This window comes from Lactuca virosa, chromosome 2 (assembly GCF_052849685.1).
Source record: "Lactuca virosa cultivar CGN04683 chromosome 2, Lactuca_virosa_CGN04683_v6, whole genome shotgun sequence".
NCBI classification, from domain to species: domain Eukaryota; kingdom Viridiplantae; phylum Streptophyta; class Magnoliopsida; order Asterales; family Asteraceae; genus Lactuca; species Lactuca virosa.
In genome coordinates this window covers 230242422-230249401 of record NC_136427.1, presented here as the reverse complement: position 1 = coordinate 230249401, position 6980 = coordinate 230242422, and the positions used below count along the sequence as shown (strand labels likewise).

General features: G+C 34.6%; 1 pseudogene; it reads left to right on the top strand.

The window, feature by feature from the left end:
* Positions 1–4031: 4031 nt before the first annotated feature.
* Positions 4032–6424, top strand: LOC145160366 (pentatricopeptide repeat-containing protein At2g22410, mitochondrial pseudogene; annotated as a pseudogene).
* The last annotated feature ends 556 nt before the right edge of the window (positions 6425–6980 follow it).

The following is a 6980-nucleotide window of genomic DNA, read 5'->3' as shown; positions in this document are numbered from 1 at the left end:
TTCCTTCCAAATTGCTTGTTATTCATTCGCCCAATCATTTCATGTAGATACCACAGGAAGTGTATCATTACTTGCTGGTAAAGTCCATAGAGATTTTGTCATAGAAACTGAAGGTTACAATTTTCTTGCTAACATGATTCCTATCTTCTTGCCCAACTTTGATATTATTCTCAGCATGGATTGGTTGTTAAAGAGCCACGCAGAACTCTGGTGTTACGAAAAGATGGTACGCAACCCTATCGAAGGGAAGGATCCTATTTATGTCAATAGTGAACAAAGACTTAAAAATCTTAAATATAAATTCTTTCTTAAAAACTTGTAAATTTATATCGAAGGGGGTGTTCTATCTATCTGGTCTATACAGTTGATATCTCAAAGAGGAGAAGAAAACTGTAAATGATGTGTACCACTGAAGATTATTTCTGATCGTAATACTCGCTTCACTTCTCATTTTTGGGCGAGTATGCAACATGAATTGGAATCTCGTGTTACTCTTTGCACAACTTATCATCCCCAGACAGATGGTCAGACAGAGAGAACAATCCAAACAGTAGAAGATATGCTTTGTGCATATGTCTTGGAATTGGTGCACGTCAAGTGGAAACACCATCGAGGCCCAAATTATACTTGGGAAAATAAGAATGAGATAGGAACGAAATATCACCATTTGTTTAAATCGTTATGATTTCGGGGACGAAATCCTTAAAAGGAGGAGGTATTTGTAACATACACGTTCAGTTATCGTGTTATGTAATTTTAAAAGGGAATAATATAATGAAATATTATATGAATTTGAGCGTTAAGGTCTAACAGATAGTTTTTACTAGAAATGAAGTAAAACTATGTTTAGAATCGCTCGGAAAATATTGGAAGTCTTGTGAGATTCCAATCAAAAGTCAAATATTGAAATTTAACGAAAATATAAAATTTGAAATAAGTAAAAATAATGTTATTGAAAGTTGTAAAGAATCTCGTTAGAAATATTTAGGCGAAAACCTCATCGAAATCTGAGTTATAACGAAGAAGTTATGACTTATTGAAGTTTCGCGACAGAACCGACACGACGCCGTATGACGTAAAAAGTGACTTTTTGATAAACTACTTTTTAGCCCTTATGATCTAAATGAAAGTCATAGTATTCGTTAAACCGAGAACTTTCATAAAAAGAATGTCTAAATCTGACTTCGTATGAGGAAGTTATGATTTTTCTAAGTTTCGGTATAAAAGTAGACAACTAAAAACTCGAAATAAAGATCGAGTGATTTTTAGCCGACACAACCTAAACGAGAATCGAATGTCTCGTTAATAGTAGTACAACGGTAAAAAGACATACGAAAACGGACTTCGGATGAAGAAGTTATGAAATTTTAACGGACTTTTCTTGTCTCGGCCCGTTAAAAATATAATATTAATATAATATTAAAAATAAATTCAAAATTAGCCGACGGAGTCTAAATGAAAGATGTAGAGCATAATCTCACCTACACGTGGATATAAAGAACGTCAAAAACGGAGCTCGTATGCAAAATATATGGATTTTTGAAGTTCGGAGCACAAACTTCGAGAATTTGACTGCATTCACGATGTGAACACAGTGTTCACGACGTGAACTCAGTGAACGACGTGGTTCGAGCCTAGAAGACACACGGAAAGCCTAGGGGGTGACCAGGATCGAAGTCACGACGTGAACATACATGGTTCACGCCGTGAATCTCAAAATTTCACTCTATGAACAATTGTATGTTATGTGAGTTCAATATATAGGAACAATTGTATGTTATGTGTTATATGTTCAATGTGCTTTCCCATGTTATTATGATAATGAGTTACGAAGTGTATGACATAAGCATCACTTGGGTACATGTATGTAGCCTCTGTCCATGTAGAGCATGTCTCGTAAGAGAATGACTTCTACCATTATGGCATTGGCAGAAGGCTAGGCAGGGCTGAAAGCCTATAATTTGCTAGCCAAAATGTTTATTCAGAAATTGGTTATTTTTCCATGCCATATGGGCAAAAGTCTTATTGATGTATATCAAGTATTGAAATTGTTATGTCTCATTGATTGTATATCTTTGAATCAGATTATTCGTTGATATGGAAAACATGTCATATGATACTCATCTGCCTTTGTTGCTCTTTATACCTCTTTGCTTCTGTCATATTGATATGTATATGGCATAGCGTTATATTGTATCTATTATTGAACTCACTAAGCGTCACCGCTTACCCCTCTTAGTGTTTAACAATTGCAGGTAATGAGAATCCATTATAGTCATATACTGTTGGAAGATTTAGAATAGTTTATACTATTACTTTTGTATTTGGGTTTATGTTTGTATAAAAAAATTATAATATCCTGGGTAGTTATGTAATATACTAAAACTTAGTCGGTTTGTATCCAGTCTTTTGTAATCACACTATCAATGTATGATATTATTTATGAATATGCATGTAGCATGTTTTGGAGTGACAATGTCTTTAGTACGAAAGTTAGGGTCTTCCATTTAAGCATCATTAAGGCCTCATATATTCTTCTTACCCAGCCTCCTTCTGTGACATCGACCCCCCAAGCAACCCTAAGAGCAAAAGAGCAATTTTGGAGCCTTTAAGAAAGTTTTGAAGAAAGAAAAAGGTGGTGAGAAGATCTTGGAGTTGAGAGCATTTTGGATCTGGGATTTCTACCTTGATTGCAACCTCCAGGAGGTATAAAGCTTGCAACTTTACCACTCCATCTTGTAGATCTAGACATTCCACTCTTTTAAGTCTCTTTTGGTCCCAAAATGATGATTCTTGGACATGACATGTTCTTGACCCATTAAGCCGTCCTTTCAGACCTTAGGAAAGGTCTTGAATCATAAAAATGGAGTCTTAATGGTTGGTTTTGCTCCATGCACTCATTAGAAGGTCTTACTGTATTAAGATTTGAGTTAAGCACTTAATGGAAATGCAAGGTCATAAAGTTGGAAACGTTATGAATCTTGAGGATGATTTAGCCTTGGATCTGAAAATGAGATGTAAGAGCTTAAGGCATCAAGCTCTTAATGGAGTTTGAGAAATCTGGGCGTACACTTTAGTTTCAGATTTATTTTTCTTGTAAAAAGTTATATTTTCGATTCTTTTTTTATGAAGATGAAGATGGAGATGTAATGTATTTGCAGGTCTCCGATATGTATCGAAGTGGAATACATTTGAAGGTTTTTAAGGGCTAGTACTATGCTTAGATTACTCAACAGATGGGAGATGAGATGTAGGGAGGAGAAGGAAAATGAGAGTATGTGATGGTTACATGTTTTTATTATTAAAATATATATAATAAATTTAAATAAACAATTTAAATATGAAAGTAGGGGTACAATAGTAATTTCACATGTTTTACTCAAAATTAAACTGTGTTAATTTTGATCTTAGGGACCAAACACATGAAAATAAATAATGTTTTAAAAATGACTAATGTTACACTTAATAGTTTGAAGTTATTCGGAAAAATCATAACCACAAGGACCAAAAATGTAAATTACTAAAAAATTTATATATCCAATTTTTTAGTTCAGTTAATCTATCAAAATTATTATATATATTCAAACCAATTGCCCTTAGCAATAATATAGCTTTGGGATTTTAGATTTTGGACAGAGCAGGTTTTACTCTTTTCATTTGAACTTACATACAGGTTTTACTTTATTTGAACTTTCATTACATATAAACTTTAATTCAATCAACATATAATACCACATACATAGATGATGATATATCATAGGATCATACATCCTCTCATCGCTATATGCTAATAGGAAGTGATTCGTACACAACAAAATTTTTTCACAACAATTTGTGTTTTAAAGTGTTGCATTGTACAACTCAATTAAACATAAATTGTTGTGTACGGATAAAAAACTGTTGTGTATAAATCATTTTCCAAAGCTAATAAGCTATAACCGAATTTATCTAGACACCCTCTAAGCATCCTCTAAGTCAGGCCCTACAAAGTTCAAAACAATGTGAAATTTTAGCCCAACGTCCGGAGACCTCGTAGCGATTTCCTTTTTGTAAATGATCTACGAGCAATACCCAATACCATGTTCACTTCTATCAAACATTTAACCGTTGTCTCCCGCCATAGCAAATCACTCTCCCTTTTCTCTTCTTCTCCCACCACCATCACCAATTCCTTAGCCAACAATTTCGTCTCCCCTGCTCACCAAACCCTATACCACCTCCTTGAGAAATGTCAATCAATGAGGAAACTAAAACTAATTCATGCCCAAATCATCCTTCATGGACTCCATCAAGAAACGCTTACGGTTAGCAAGTTGATTTCTTTCTGTGCTGTGTCGGAAACAACCGATCTACAGTATGCACAGCTTGTGTTCGACCATTTGCCTCAAACAAATCGATACATGTACAATAGTTTGATCAGGGGCTACGTCAATACTGACAACCCTATAAAAGCTCTACACCTCTACCATCAAATGATTCGTGTTGGCATTTCACCAAACGAATTCACATACCCTTTTGTTCTTAAAGTGTGCGCAGTGCTATCTAGATTATTAGATGGGGTTCTAGTGCATGTCCGTATTATCAAGCTTGGATTCCAGTTTCATGTTTATGTGCAAAATGGGCTGATTAGTGTATATTGTAGTTGTGACTCCATTAGGGATTCAAGAAAGGTGTTTGATGATATGGTTGATAAGAGTTTGGTTTCATGGAATACAATGATTGGTGGGTACTCCAAGATGGGCTATTGCAAGGAGGCCTTTTTATTGTTTAGAAAGATGAGGGAGCTAGATGTGAAACCTGATGACTTCACATTTGTTAGCCTACTTTCTGTTTGTTCACAGAGCTCACATGGAGTATTGGGAAGATCTTTACATTCATATATCGTGACTACAAAGTCCCACATTGATATTTATGTCCAAAATGCTATTGTGGACATGTATTCAAAATGTGGAGATCTCCATTCAGCTCAAACATTCTTTGACCGAATGTATGACAAAAACGTGGTTTCATGGACATCTATGGTTACTGCATATGCTAAACACAGTCTACTAGACTCAGCCAAGAATCTTTTTTATCAAATGCCAGTTAAAAATGTGGTTTCTTGGAACTCAATGATTTCATGCTATTTACAAAAAGGTTGTTATAATGAAGTTTTAGGTCTTTTTGATGAGATTTTGAATGTAGGACTAACTCCTGATGAGTCGACTCTGGTTACTGTCCTATCAGCTTGTTCTCAACTTGGTGATTTGGAAAAGGGGAAGAACATCCATACTTATATATCCTCCAACCACGTAACGCCAAGTGTCACATTGTTCAATTCGTTGATAGACATGTATGCTAAATGTGGGATGTTAGAAACTTCTTTGAGTATCTTTCTAAAGATCCCAGAAAAGAATCTTGTTTCTTGGAATGTCATGATTGGAGCACTTGCTTTACATGGACATGGTTTTGAAGCAGTTGAACTTTTTGAAAGTATGAAAGTTTGTGAGAATGGAATACAGCCTGATGAGATCACATTCATGGGGTTGCTTTCTGCTTGTTGTCACAGTGGTTTAACAGAAACAGGTAAATATTACTTTGAAAGAATGATTCCTATGTATAATGTACAACATGAAATCGAACACTATGCATGCATGATTTATCTTTTTGGGAGATTAGGACTATTTCCAGATGCCATAAAGTTAATAAAATCAATGCCAATGAAGCCTGATGTTGTAATCTGGGGCGCCTTACTTGGGGCTTGTAGAATCCATGGAAATCTTGAACTTGGGAAGCAAGTTTTAAAACAAGTATTGGAGTTAGAACCATATACTTCAGGACTTTATGTTCTTGTATCAAACATGTTTTGTGAAGCTAGGAGATGGAAAGATGTAAAGAACATAAGGAAACTAATGAAGGATCATGGCATCAAGAAACACAAAGGTGTTAGCTTTATTGAAGTTAATGGAGTTTCATATGAGTTTATGGTTGATGATCATAGAAATGAGTTGTCAAACGACGTGCATGAGTTGCTAGATCAATTAACAGATCATTTGAAATCATCAGGGATTGAACAATTTGTTTAATTTAGACAAGTGGTAAGATTAAAAAGTAAAAAAGAAATGCATATGGAATGAATAATCAGTTTTATAGTCAACAACCAACATCACAGAAGAAGGACAACCAAAGTTTTCTGTATCACATTCATCATTGACATTTGTTTAATCATGAAGCATATATACATACATACGTGTGGATGATGATTATGATTTGATGTATAAGTTTGACCAGTCCAGATCATGTGGATGAATTATTAGGGAGGCATATGTAGATGAAGGAGATCAATCTTGTTGAAGATTTTCAGACAAGAATAGTTGTATAAACACATTTATATACGACCAACATTATACATGGGTATTTCTTAAATATAATCCTAGTCAGTGCTTGTTGTGTTGCCGGTTGTTTGGTGGACTGATGAATGTGCGACTGATTGAATTCTTGAAATCCAGTCAGTTTTGGAATCTGTTGGTGTATGTGTATAGATCGATCTTCAGATTTCTCAATTATTATTGACAAAAAAAAAATTGATGCAAAATGAAGATGGGTGGTAGGTAGTGGAGCCTGCCTGATACAGCTTTTTTTTGCAGACTGCACATGATTTCTTCTCATATTTTTTTATAAATTATTCAAATTTTGGTGAACCTAATGTGGAATGTGGATAGCGGATAGTGGTATGGATTTAATTATAGTATGTTTTAGGGAAGCTTCCTTAGTTGTTGTATGGATTTAATCATATATAATAAACTATATCATGGTATTTTCGAAAACCCATATGGTGATTTTGATGAAACTTGTACCAGTAATTCAGTAATAATACCTCCTATTAATGAGCTTCGTTTTTACAGCATTCTTTGGTTATTACATCAGTATATACTTACGAAGACTTTGAACGTATTGTGTTGATGCTTGATGGAGTGAATTTTAATCTTTTAATGCGTTAA